Raw genomic sequence first — 13,882 nt, forward strand, 5'->3', positions numbered from 1 at the left:
ACGCTTTTCTCTATTCGCCAAAATGTTAGGAATAAATTGTTTTCAAACCAGGAGCCAAGCCTGCTCTTTATGCTTTCAAATAATGTTGTGCTTTTCATCTTCCAGGAAAGGAATTCCATTTGCCATTGTCTGCAGCTATCTTGGACTGTCTGAGAGCTTTCTTAAAGAGTTTCTCTCTTTTGAAACTAGAAGGATGGCTACCCCAACTTTATCATTCAAAACCTGTTAGAGTTGTTGAAACACACAGTCACCCAAGGGACCGCAGCACCACTACCATCCCATGGGGACCAGTACATTCATTCCAATGAAATTAAGCTTTGGTAAAGAAATCCAACAAAGTACTCCAACCCTAGAGCTCAACAGTTTTGCCAGGAGGCAATTTCTTGGAGTGTTTCGTGACTGCTGGTGAATTTACATTCATGAGCAGTGAGAATGAACAATGTTATCTGGTCTGCCCAGATGATTCCATAGATATCTGAGAAGAATGCTGACAAAGTATCTGGCAGATGCTTTTGTATGAATCCCCATGCCTACTGAAAATCTCAGCTATGCTCTGGGTGAAGAAGTTAAATGGGACAGACCAGAACTGTTTCGAGACAGCAGAGGGGCAACAACCTTACTGCTCAGGAAACAAAGGCAGCAAGACAAAACTTCACCAGTAGTGAAACAGGCATCGTTAATATGAAGCAGATTTGACAGGAGTTACAGTATACTGATTCAACATTAGCAGATTCTTTTCCTGGCTTCCTTTAGAGTGATAGCTCCAATAACATAGCAGAATGAGCAGGAAAAATAAAGAATAACAACACCAAGGAAAAACCATACTGGGGTTTAAGCTCAAGAGCTTCTTTTTTGTAAGTCAGTTATTATATATCTAGTTTTTCAATGCCTTGGAACACTAAAAAATAATACAATTTTGTTCATTTACAAATTAAACAGATAAAGTGATTTCAGCCCCAACCTGTAGGATCACCATAGGTGAGCGTCTTGCTTGAACAGTGAGTGGTATTTTTAAAGGCAACAAGACCAATAATATATGCAGACTGGTTCAAAAGATATGCAATTATAAACATTTCCTGCAGAGCACATAAGGCCTGCAGGTTCATAAGTGCCTTTTAGCTTCTATATTTTAATCACTGGTTCTGAAATAGCCTGAAATAAACCTATGTCCAACAAAAGAGCTGAATGTTTTTTATGGAAGTGGAGAGATGATTTTGTAACCTTACCTTCTCAAAGACAAAACTGTAGCTTGCACCTATGCATTGCTGTTGGTCGCAGGCCTGACACCAGCAGACTGATCCCAGGTAGATAGATTTACAAGGCCAGATACTCAGCAGACATCAATGAGTGACCTTCCACTGACTTCCTGTGTCACCATGTGGCACCAGTTGGCTGGCCTCAAGCTACTAGTTTGTAAACTCAAGCTGCTACAAAGGAGTCATTTGCAGAACAACAGGGGATTGCTCACTGATTTCTCAAACAATGATGAAGGGGAAAAAAAGGAAAAGAAGAAAACAAAATTCTAACTGTCCCAAGCTGCCAGAATAGAAACAATCCTCCCCATCTCTGCAACACCTGGTAGAGGTGATTATTACTGTAGATCCCAATTACAATGACAATAACACAACAACACAGATAGTTCTTTAAAAATGAACAGAGACAAAGTGTTGTTATTGATCACTGTTATTAGCATAGTGGGTCAGCATAATTTAAACCCTTCCATTAAGGCACAAAGATGGGTTTTCAAGATAGGGCATCCGTGCAATTATTGAGCAGAGTAGGAGGCAGAAATGTAATTATGTAAACTAACTAAATTAAGAGGATTGCACAGTTCATTAGAGTCCATTTTTTTTTTTGGTCAGCATTTTGGATCACCAGCTGCTATAGAATTTCATTTCCATTAAAAAGCATTAATTGCATCTCTCCTGTGAAAGCAGAGCAGCATGCTCGCATGGGCAACCCAAGCGCAGGTGTGGAAGCAGCCTCCTGCCTCCATCCAGTGCCAGGCCCGCTGCTCTCAGCGAGCCCTCGTGGGGACGGTGTGCTCCCGCAAGTACACCTATGGTCCCACTGCTTGGTAGGAGCCCATCTAATCGGCACTATCAAGGATTTAAAGTGATTTATTCAGGAAATCTGACCAAAGGGAGCATTCCTCTTTGCTAAGTAATTCCTGAACAGAGGCAGGCCCAGCCCCAAGGAGCCTCTCATGGCCAGCTGGAGAGAAGGGAGGTCTAGGCCGAGTCACTGTGTTACACTGAGCAAATAACTTGCCTCAGGCTGAGACTCTCAGATGGCCTGAGAGAGCTGGGCATGCTGTCCCAAGTTAACTGCAGCCAGACATCAGTTCCCAGAGACCAAAAAACCCTGCCAAAACGGCTTCCCTGCAGCCTGGCTGAGAAATTGCGGGATCTACCACACACCCTGCTTCTGCCTGGTGTCCTCCGCTGGAGGACTAACAAGGCCCTGCAGCTGCACATAGACAGGAGGGATTTGGGAAGCTGTGGGCCAAGACCTACACACTACTTGAGACATTTCACATCAGCTCTAGCTTTGCTCTCCATCATGGTGCTGTGGGGGTAGTATTACAGCAAACACTCCTCTACATTCTAGCAAAAACTGCCAACCACACCTTCAGCCCCCAGCCACATATCTACAGGAGTTCAGTATGAGCAGAACTGGGGACTTTGCTCCTGGTGAGCTATGCATGACTCCCTCCTGTACAGCAGCTCTGCATGTCCCCAGCTGCTGTCACGCAGGCACAGTTGGCTGGCTGGAGCTCTCAGACAGGACAACAGGCTGCAACAGGCAGATACCAGCCCACTGATCCCTGCCAGTGCTCCCTGTGATTTAGTCTGCTTTAGATTTTGTACTGTCTGGAGGTTGGTTTTATTCCTAAAGACAGGATGCTTTTGTTGCAATGCCCTACTATGTTTTGCCTCACAGATTAGTCACTCAGGCTCTTTACATATCATGGTTAATGCTGAACAGCTTCATAGGCATCTCTCATAGGTATAAAGAGTGTAAATGGATATAATACAGCCAAGAAGGTGCTCAGACTGGCCTTACTTGCTCAACAGTAGGTTAAAATATCCTAGATCTCCTCTCCTCAAAGAAGCCACTGAAGGCAGACACAGATGTCTGCAGGGACAGAAATGCTTCTTCACTCAAAATATCGTTTACATAATACTTTTCCATATGCAGTGGTGAAAAAAGGGCCTAATTTGGAAACCCATATAAAAAGATGCATGTTGTGCTGTGCAAGGGTGGTATAGGAGCATATTTTGCAGCAAATAGCTTCTGAAAAGGCTTTATCTGCATTAAGCATCAGGCTCCATAGTTGCTTTTTACACATGAGCATCCTGCAGGTGACTAAGCGAAAAGAACCTATGGAAACATCCTCTTGGAGCACATAAATCACTGCTGCCACATTGGCTTTTCCCCTGCTAACTGTATTAATGTGTTGTTTGCACAGATAAATTAGGGACTTGAGAGCAGCACACTCAGCAGCCCCCAGTGCCCCCACCTACGCATGCATCACTTTGGCACAGCGAGGACTCCCTGCGCACAGCAGAGTTTATTGGGATGACTCATTTGTAATATACAGATGTGGTCACACAGAAACCATCACAGCACAGCCTACAGCACCAGGATCAACACTGCAGGCTCCATTCTGGTGTGCTGAGGAAATTCATCAGGCCGTGATCAGCAGTATGCTGCCATGTTGTGCTCAGCAGGAAGCTCAGCTCTGCCACTACTAACCTGCCCAAATACCTCTTAACTCTGTAACCTTACCTACTTATTTTCACAGAATTTCTTAAGACAAGCATTGAAAGTAAGAGAGCTGAACTTTATTTTCCTTTTTCAAAGTAGAAGCTAGGAATAGCCGGAAAACAGCAGCAGTGGTGGCAAGCTGCTGCCTCTCAACAAGATGACCTACTACTGGTCACCCTCATCTCTGTGTCTTGCAGAGGCTCACGGCCCCATGGCCATAGCAGCCAAGCAGGAGAAGGTGTTTGGTGGCTGCTCAAAGAGCAGTGCAGAGCAGCAGAGCGAGGCTGAGAAGCCAGGAGCCACGTGCTGTCTGTTGCACGTAGAACAGAAGGTACGGCACCCTGGAGTGAATTGACAGAACCTGGCCAGAAGTGGAATTTCTGCTATGCAGGAAGGACAAGACTAAAAGAGATACAAAAGATTTGCCTTAAGGAGCTGTTTTAAAAACCTTAACATAGATCTTTCTCCAAGTGAAAAACCTCTATTAGTTATAAGGATGTCTCATTCAACATAGTCTAAGTTCATATCAAGATGCATCAATTATCACTATGAGACTCCTAGATTAATATATATAAGTAGAGAATTAGAGAAGAGGTGATGAAAATTCAAAAATATAATAAAACCGTGAAATAACAATTTAAGTAAACAAATCTATTTATAATATAAATCAGAGAATGACAATAAATGTTACCACCCTGCCTTTTGCAGATCTAAATATTTAAGATATCAATTGAATAGATCAAGCCCTTTCTGACACTCCTTCAGTCTGTTACATCTAGTCCCACTTATGCCACGTATGCCTCTGGCAGAAAAAGCAAGCAGAGCAAGGCATGGTTTAGTGTCAGTGCCGTGACTCGTTCAGAGAGGCGCAATGTTTGAGCCCTTTCTTTAGGGCTGTGTTCTTTTCTTTCCCACTGAGTTTCACAGTAACTGCCAGGCAACCTTTAACCTAAGTCATATGGCCTCTCATATTTATTATTAACATCTGTAATATGATGCTCACAGATTATTTGTTGTCTACTTTTTAGCTTTTTTAGCGCAAGAAAAAACAAGTTACTACATTTCCTAATTTTGCCCCCTTAATAGCCACAAGAGTCCCTTGCATATGATGAACAACTTTCCTTTTGCCATGGAAAGCTGAGAGCCTCTCTTCTTGCTTTCAGGCCTCATTACGCCAATTCCCTGGAAAGGTGTGCACCCCTCCCAGCCTTAGACGAACTTTTAAAAAATAGTTCTGTAATTACTTATGCCTTCATTACTAATTCAATCATGCAAAAAGCATTCAGCCTCTGTGCTTTTTCTGCACAAGTACTTATTTCTTCAGCTTGTTTGTCTAGTATGTGTTATTTTACAGTGGTATTGTTCCTCCTTATTTAGCTCTCCATGTAAAGCTTCCCAAATGACTGATGCTAATGCAGCAGCCAGAAGGGTTGAAAGTATTTGACTGTCCTTTTCACTGTCCTGGATCCATAGTTTTACATGCTCTGGATCTATATCTTCATCTCAAATGGTACAATGAATAATATTTTACTAGGTTAATCAATACATGCCTCACCCCTAGCAGTAGAAAGCTCCCATACAGTAATTAATCCATTCCTAGGACTAGAATGAAACAAACTACACAGACCGTGGCCACTTCTTGACATCTTTCCCTGCTTTAAAATCAAGACAAGAAAACAAGGTGACCTATCAGCAGTGCTGATAATATTTTACGTAACCCTTGACATTACGAATATGTGTGGTGCATCTAATTTTAATAGTTCAAGGCTAGGAGGCTGTTCCACCATTCTAAGTTCACGTAAAGATCAGCTGTGACTATTCCTGTACATTTATAGACTTGTAATAACTAGATATTTCTTTCACCTAAAAACCTCATAGCTACATTTTCAGAACCTGCTGGCTACACTCCACTGTTCTTACTTGCATCCTGACTTTGACTTCATTGCAGAAGTTTAACTGTGCATTGAAAGCATTTTCAGGTATTTTTCATATTTGTTCCTTAATTCCTGTTGCCTTCCTTTGCATTCCAGGATATAAAGTACAAATTTTAATCTATTTTTATTGTTTTCCATACATAGAGAGGATCAAAGAAAATATTTTTGTATAAAACTTAATTATGGTCTATTTAAAGACCAGAACTGAGATGTGCACTGTGTTGGGCCCGCTAGACAGAATACATCTGGAGGTGTCATCATAAAAAAGTCAAGACTGGTCAGACATAGTTCATTATTAATCTCCAGCTGTCTTCACTTCTTTTCTTTCAAGCCAAAAGGAAGGTGTTATCCACAAGCAACTCTGGAATCACTTTTGGAAACATCTCTATTCTACTATACTGTACCACCACAATTTGATTGGAAATGTCAAATTGTACTACTGTACAGGAACTCTATAAAAAATACAATAGCACAGTCCATAGTTCTATCACATTTATGTTGGAGGGATGCCGACTAGCCTTGGCACTGAGCAATAAATTAATAATATGTTCCAGTGGTAGGCTGCACTTCAAAGTGGGACTGAGTGGCTGACAGCAGTGAAGTGGGAAGTAAACATATTAGAATCAAGTGCAATTAACTGCAGGACTGGACTCACTACTCAGAGCAGAAGCATTTCCAGGCAGAATCTCAAGACATGGTCTGTGTATGGGGCAGATATTTTGTCATTATTATGAGATATCTTATGGCTAGTCTCACAGTGAAGCGTCCTCTCTAGGGATGGAGAGGAAAGAATTCTGGATGAGGAACCCAATGGAAGTGTTAAAAGTCACTGGTCTTCACTAGTAAAGATATCTTTACTAGGCTTACTGCTTTCTTTTGGCGTGTTCTGTGGGTGCTTGAGGGACAAGTTGTACATCGCTCTTAGTGTTGCATTATTAGCTTTCCTCAAGGCAAGGCAGAGGAGCTGTAGCACATGGAAGCCACACAGTGAACATACATGGCAGCATTTGCCATATCCTGAGTTCACATCAGATGCAAGTGAAATGATGCACAGGACTGGCCACACAACCTCCTGCCTACCATATATTGATATAAAACTCTCCCAGTGTACTTCACAGTTTTTGTTCTGCATCATTGACAGCATCAACAAGTAGCAGTTCCTCTTCCTTGCTACCCACTGAATACATACTAAAATAATACTTGCAATTTGCTTCTATATAAATGTATCTTTTTGCTTGTTATATAAAGGACATATTTGAACGGCACGGTGCAGACCCATACAGCCAAGGCAAGTGAACTCAGAAACAACCAGGACAAGTCACAGCTTTTGTATGTCTAAATGACAGACACTCTCAGCCCTCAAAATTACTGCAGAAAAAAAGCCCTTGAAAATACTTTTGAAAGTCAAGGCCATATCGTGCGCAGCATATAAATAAATAATGATTAGACCATGCATTAGCTTAAATTCCCAGGTGAAACTAAACAATTAAATGTAATGTAGATGGATATTTTTCCTTGGTTGTACTGTGTTCTACTTACTAAAAATGAGAACCTTTAAAATGCTTTAAAAGGTAAAATGACATGATGCATGTGAGAACGAGACATAATATCAACTCCAATAATGCAAAATAAAGCCAAATCCTTCACTTAGAATCTTGAACTAAATTAAACCAGATTTGCTGTTCAAAATTCAGCTACTGATGCTTTTTCACTTTCCTTCTTTCTCCAGCTCTTACTGACTGCATATTGGAGCAGAAATGCATCAAGAAGAAACACCTAACTGGGGCATCACCCTCCTAATTGAAGCTGTGACAAACTGGGAACAAGCCTTGCATTAAAATAATAATCTTCAATCTGCTAATTTCAACACTTCAGATAGGCAACTGGATTTCTGCTGCCTCCCACAAACTCTCAAACTCTGCAGTAGAATGACATCTGTATTGTCCTATTAGTTCAACTCTTTAGTATAAGGAAGGAACAGTCACATAACGTAAAAACAAGTGGCTTCATAAGGGCACAACAAAGATTCCCACGAGTCTGTTATCTTGCCTTCAGTAGATGTTAATAAAAGATACTAAGGGAATAAGCTAAGAAATAGTATTCCCAATGAGTTATACACATTTAAAGGAAGAATAACCAAACTGCAGAATATTCTGACCAAAACTGTCAGATGAATTTCAGAATTGGCTATGTGTACATGAGAGAAAAGCCCCCAGGAAGCGTTTATCTCATGCCAGTGGGATCTGGTGTCCATCCATATCAGGGACTCTGCAAGAGCCTGTAGCTAGTATTGTGGAAAGCCATCTGCTGCACATGCACAGCGTGAGGTTCTCAAACGCTAATTTTGCAACATCTGACACAAATTTTTTCAAGTCAGTCAAAGCTACCTTTCCTCTACTGAGGAGCAAGCTCATGGCAAGACTGAAGTTCTAAAAGAATCTATTTCTGAGTTACCTATGTGCATTCATAGCCCCTGAAGATTTTTTAAAAGAACAGAAAAACTTCTTAAAAGAGAGAAAAAGAAGAATTTCATGCTTTGGATCAGTGAAAAATGGACAAATAGAATATCAGAAAATATAGCAAAAAGGAAAATGAAGTTAAGACATTTTGAGGAAAAAGTTGTAGAATTCGGATAAAGTACTTTAAAAACTCTTAGTAGACTATTAAACTAATGCATCAAAAAGGAAAGTTCTTATACAAAATCTAACAGTAGAAATTACTGTAGGATTTCAGCTTTTTGCTATAAAGGCTGAGTTTTGGCATAAGAAGCTTAGCCTACACTTTCATTATATTTATATAATATATATTTTATATATATATTTATATATATTTTATATATATTTTATAATCCTTCGTTGATCAAGGCCGTAGACTTCCTTAGGATGTAAAGGAGCTCAGATCCAATGGCCGTCTCTACAGCACAACACTTTGTGCTTTTTTCTAAACCTGGTGGGTGAAGCTACATCACAAGACAGTAATAAGTACCCAGTTGCTTGCTGTATGTGCTTGGGTATAGCGTATTTTTAGTAGTAAAGATAGCTGAACCAGAACACTGATCAAGAAAACATTATTCAGTTGCAGTGTAACATGCAAACCTTATTTCCTTCTCGTGTGATACTCAGAGTACCATGAAAATAAAACGATAGAAGGAAATCCTTATTCCAGATACGCAACAACAATCCCAGCCAGAATCCCACAAACTCACTCTCTGGTGCATAATATTTTCCCCAGTTGCTTTTGTTGAGACACATCCTCAAAAGTTGTTGTGAATTATTTTGAAGAAGGCATAAAAGCACCAAGTCTGTCACAACAGCAACAGCTGTGCTGCCTGAGTCCCTAGGATCCCAAATCCAGGGTGTACCTTTTTGTGGGTTCATAATGAGGCTGTGGATTTCAGTTGCGACTTGACAATGAAACTCGACAGGATATTATCTGAATACTGAACCAGATTTCTGGGGAGGCTGCCTTTCTGCCATCGTTGCACTTTTATTGAATTTGATGCTACACATAGAGATAAAAATAGTCAGTGAGTGCATTTTGCTGTTATGGTAAAAAGGACTGCTTTTATAGAAGGTTTGCATGCTGTCCAAAGGTCCAGGCTGTGTTAACAAAAAACATGATCTGCTCTTCAGATAAGCTTGCTGGAACAAATGCATGCAGACAAAGACACTGCTGAGCACAGGTGGTAGCAGCACAACATGCCAGCAAACCATTCAGCAAGCTAAGGCATTACTTGGAGCAAACAGAAGCATGGTTCAGTCTTAAGTAGCATGGAAGCGGTACAGTAACCTGGCCTGCAATCCAAGCTACAGAGGAGGCACGATGCTGGTCTTAGAGTACCATATTCTATGCTCTTTGCTCATGAGGGCAGTTTGTTATGCACTAGTTCTTGGAACAACATTAATGTGAGCAGTTACAGTTCACTGCCCCTACAAAACGTAAGTTGCATGAACTGTTTGTATTACCAAGCACTAGATGCCTGTCAACGGTTTATGGGCATTCGGCCCGGTTCCGTGACGAAGGGGACTGGGGATCCACGGGTCCACGCCCCGGGAAAAGGGAAAAGGGGAAAAGGGTAAGGAGATGGCCTTGAGAGCAAAGAACAGCGGCAACAATCTGAGGAGAAACAAACTAATTTACTAAATAAGATATTGGAATGCAAAACAACACACTATAATACAATATAATTACAATTTAAGCTGATAAATCCAATACAGCGAGAGAGAACGTCCCAAAATCAAGGTAGGCCTTACTCTACTACCGACGATAAGATGGCTGGAGAGCGAGGTGCTGCCAAGACGAGAGACGGCGGAAAAAGGGACGAGGTCTCGTGATCTGCAAGTTTTTATACTGCGAGCTTCTATCTTTTCCCTCCGGCTGGAAATGGTAACAGAGGAGCAAAGTACCGTGGGGACTGTAGTAGTCCTTCTCTTCTGAGAACCAGGTATATCCACTGCATGATGTTATGATGTGGAATACCAATAACCGAAAATCACAAAACCATGACAATGCCTCAGTTTCTATAGACTCAGTAACGAAGTTCTAGTGCTCCATGCCAGACAGCTCTCAGCTGGAGAAGCAGCTCAGGTGGTTGTTTATTTCTAGCATTAACGCCAGTAGATAGTTTCCAGGCATTATTAAATTCCTACTCCCTAACAACTCATTCCCCATTATTAACATGCATTGACGGCCCACTCACTACCTGTAAATGTACAGTGCATTTGGTGCCAATCAAGCTTCATTTGCTGCCTGAGAGTACGGATTTAGGTTGATGGGCACTATCAAAAACAAACCACAGAACTGCCTGAGGCCAGATAACGCAGATAAACCAGTGCAAACTGAAATTTCATCTAACAGCTGGAGAAGTCAACTGGACGTCATCATGCAGCACTGCACAGTACAAAGAGACAGAAGCAATTGACTGTGTTACTAGCAAATTACAGTGTGTTTTGCAAAGATTTTCCACTCCATTATCAAACAAACAAAAACATGATAGTGAAAAATTGAGGAACATGCCTGTATTATTTCCATGAATATTACAAATACATCTGTTAAGCCCATTACTGATGCATGACTAGTTAATGCAATGGACCATTAAAGTGAGAGGCTTTCCTGGGTACCCAGAGCTGTAACCCCATTTGCGTGCTCACCCAGCAGGGCTCCTCCAGCAGCCTCCTTGCCCCACTCGGAAGTTCTGTGCAGACAGCTGGCCTGGTGAGCAATGTCACCTGGGACATGCTGCCCATAGAGGATTAGTGGTCACACTCCGTCCTGACCACTAGAGCGGCAGAAGTAATGTTTGCAAAAAAGTTTTTCATAAGTTAGTCATCCAGAACCTAGATCTGTCAGGTTCCTTTGCCATGATAAGCACAGGTAATAAATAAGTCCTGTACTCAGGAAAGGTTGGGGTTTTTCTGGAAAGGAGGTAGAGAGAGAACTGGCAATGTTGGTATTGGGATTACTATAATAATAAAGACAGCTATTACAAACGGAGCTCGTAAAGCCTGCTGAGAAAAATCCAATATTCTTTATTTTTAATTTTGTTTGTAGAATACAGAAGGAAGTGTCCTAACTTTTCAGCCAGAGGAAAATCCCACAACGTTTTACTCAAATTTCCAATAATGTGAACAATCAGTAAGTGACCGATTTTAATGAGACCTGCAAGAGTCATTAGCAAGCTAATGGTTTCTCAGATGATATCGCTTTGTCAGTTGATTACCTTACTTCATGTTGGGAGTGTGCGTGCTTACTGCCTTGCAGGGCTCAGCACCAGCACCTCCCATAACAGCAACAGCAGGCAGTGAAGCGCCCACGTACCCCTCCTGCCACCCCCAGGCTCTGCCCTGAGCTCACTGCAGCCCTGCAGCCTCCAGCCTGGGTCAGCCACAGCCAGCGGGATGCTCCTGCTTCTCCTGCCTTGTCATCTCCCCCACCAGGGCTCTGCTCTTACTGCTTAACCTAAGCCGTAAGAGCCTCGAGTGGCTGCTGGGGCTGGCTCAGTGAGGCCACTTGTGCTACAGAGTGCTTAAACCCCCAGAGGAGAACAAATGCTTATGCTACTAAAGAGGAATTTATTTCCAATAATAAATTTCCAGGTAGTGCTCACCATCTCCTGTGGTGTTTAACTCATAAAACACAGAACTAGCATGCACCTAGTATGAAAATAAATTATTCAGAGTAAGTGCGACCAAATTTTCTTGCTAAATTGAACTGCTAATTCAGAAAAATAAAAAAAAAAAGAGAAAAAAATAATCTTGGAACCCACATCAGTGCCATTTCTGAGAGAAGAACTGTTGAAGCGCACAGTCCTTAGGCAATACCATTTGCTCAAAAGGTGAGGAAGGACCTTTGCCAAAGGACAGGGAGGACGGTACTGAGATAGACTGAAGTCCAGTTGCTGTTAAACCCTCTGGAAATAACTGTGCTGTCTTGAAGGCTTTCCAGGTTAAATGTCCTCACATTTATTATGGCAGAGTACCATCAAGATATCTGTTTGCAGATCTTGGCTAATAGCTGAAGAACTGAATCAGCTCCATTATTGCCTTTATTGCTGACATCTGTTTCTCCCTCAAGATGTGTAAATAGCTGTGGCCAACATAGCTGACAGAGAGGAGAGAGATGCAAACCAAAAGTGAAAAGTGTCTCTGGGATATTTTAAGACCCACTGATAATAAATTTTGAAGACTGCTGCTTTGTTATGGCATGTACTTAGACCTTAGGCTACGAATACAGTACTGTAGTGAAGATGCCTCTTAGAAAAAGAGAAAAACCTTTGTATTCATACTACAATGGATTATACTGCTAGTGTTTCCCTTGCTAAGGAAATGAAGAATACATGCTCATCCATTAAAGCTACCATGAAGTCGTATTAAAGGTAAGAATCTGAAGAAATGTAAAAACAGGAGACCTAGCAGACAGAATTATCCTCCCAATCACTTGCACTGAGAATGTAAGGAAAGCAAGTTTGGAGCCCTGAATTATGGTCTGTACTAATATTGCATTGAAACAGCCTCAGCAAAGCCTCTTCTGCACATCCTTTGTTGGGTACGTTTGGAACATCCCATCTGGTGGGAACTGTTCATTACAGTCATGCCCAGGGACACAACAATTCTAGGGCCCTGTTATGCAAAAGTCACTGTGAAACACAAGGCAAGAGCTGGTATGAGTCCTGAAAAGCTTGCAGCAACATAGACAAGACACAAGCCAACGTGGAAAGAAAGCCAAAATCACTGCGAACACAGCACTTGTGGTAAGCATCTTCCCAGTGCCATGGATATCATTTTACTGGTTTTTTTTTAACTTCGTATTTGAGGTGAGTCAAAGGGTTAAATTTTGTTGGGAAAGGACTAGCAATGTGGACAACCAAAGGGACAAGATATCACAGAGAAGAGGGAGGAGGAAGACAGCAGGAGCAGAAAGCAGCAGAACAAGACCCACTTGCATGGCATGCTGCGAGGTAGCATTCAACATACAGACTAGAGATGAGAACAGGCATGGAGACACTTGGCACATTGTTCACAAAAACTGTAGACTGCCACGGCTCAATTAGCCTCTCTTACTGTGTGTACAGTGTTCCTGTTTACTAATTCACCCCAGGGGTCTGCGTACAAAAAGGCAGCCCAAGTTTAGCAGCCTCATCCCTCAGACTGAGCAGCCTCAGCTCTGCCATAACACTGCACAGCCAAGGAGCTGGCTACTTCCCTGAAAAAGCAAAGCAGCAGGGCTTGCAGGTGAGCTACAATATCACTTCCCGCCACCAAAATGCTAAGGGACTGCTGTTCTCATTGATATAGACACTTTGGTGAAAATATTATTGAAAACCCATTGGACAACATTAAGTATCTTCATTAAGCACTGTCAAGCTGATAGCATTAAATTACAAAGATTGATCAAATATATTTGAAAGAACTGCAGAGCAACAGAAGGCCTCACAGTCACTGCATGATTTTCTCAGGCTCCAAACTGCACTGGGGATATTACACTGTGACTGTTTAAATGGTTTCAGAGCTGTCTTTGAACTGTACACAGAAATTAGTCTGGGACAGTTGGCAATAAAATGGTGAGCCTCTAATTGCTCAGGTCTTGGGGGAAACAAGAACTAGTTTTGCACACAAAATCTGGTAACTTTCCAGTTCTGAGAGACAAATTACAATAGCTTAGCAGCAAACAAACAAGTA

The 13,882-nt window shown here is 41.7% G+C and overlaps 1 long non-coding RNA gene across 20 annotated transcripts in view; it reads right to left on the reverse strand.

The window, feature by feature from the left end:
* The window catches only part of LOC110400658, a 493,181-nt gene that overhangs the window by 182,765 nt on the left and 296,534 nt on the right, over positions 1-13,882 (reverse strand). The window contains exon 1 of one of the 20 annotated variants that reach the window (XR_002440009.1): positions 10,856-10,940. The exons of the other annotated variants lie outside the window; for them this stretch is intronic. This is a non-coding gene — a long non-coding RNA (uncharacterized LOC110400658). Of the gene's footprint in view, positions 1-10,855; positions 10,941-13,882 lie in introns of those variants that run through there. 20 annotated transcript variants of the gene reach the window in all.

This window comes from Numida meleagris, chromosome 5, assembly GCF_002078875.1.
Source record: "Numida meleagris isolate 19003 breed g44 Domestic line chromosome 5, NumMel1.0, whole genome shotgun sequence".
Lineage (NCBI taxonomy): Eukaryota > Metazoa > Chordata > Aves > Galliformes > Numididae > Numida > Numida meleagris.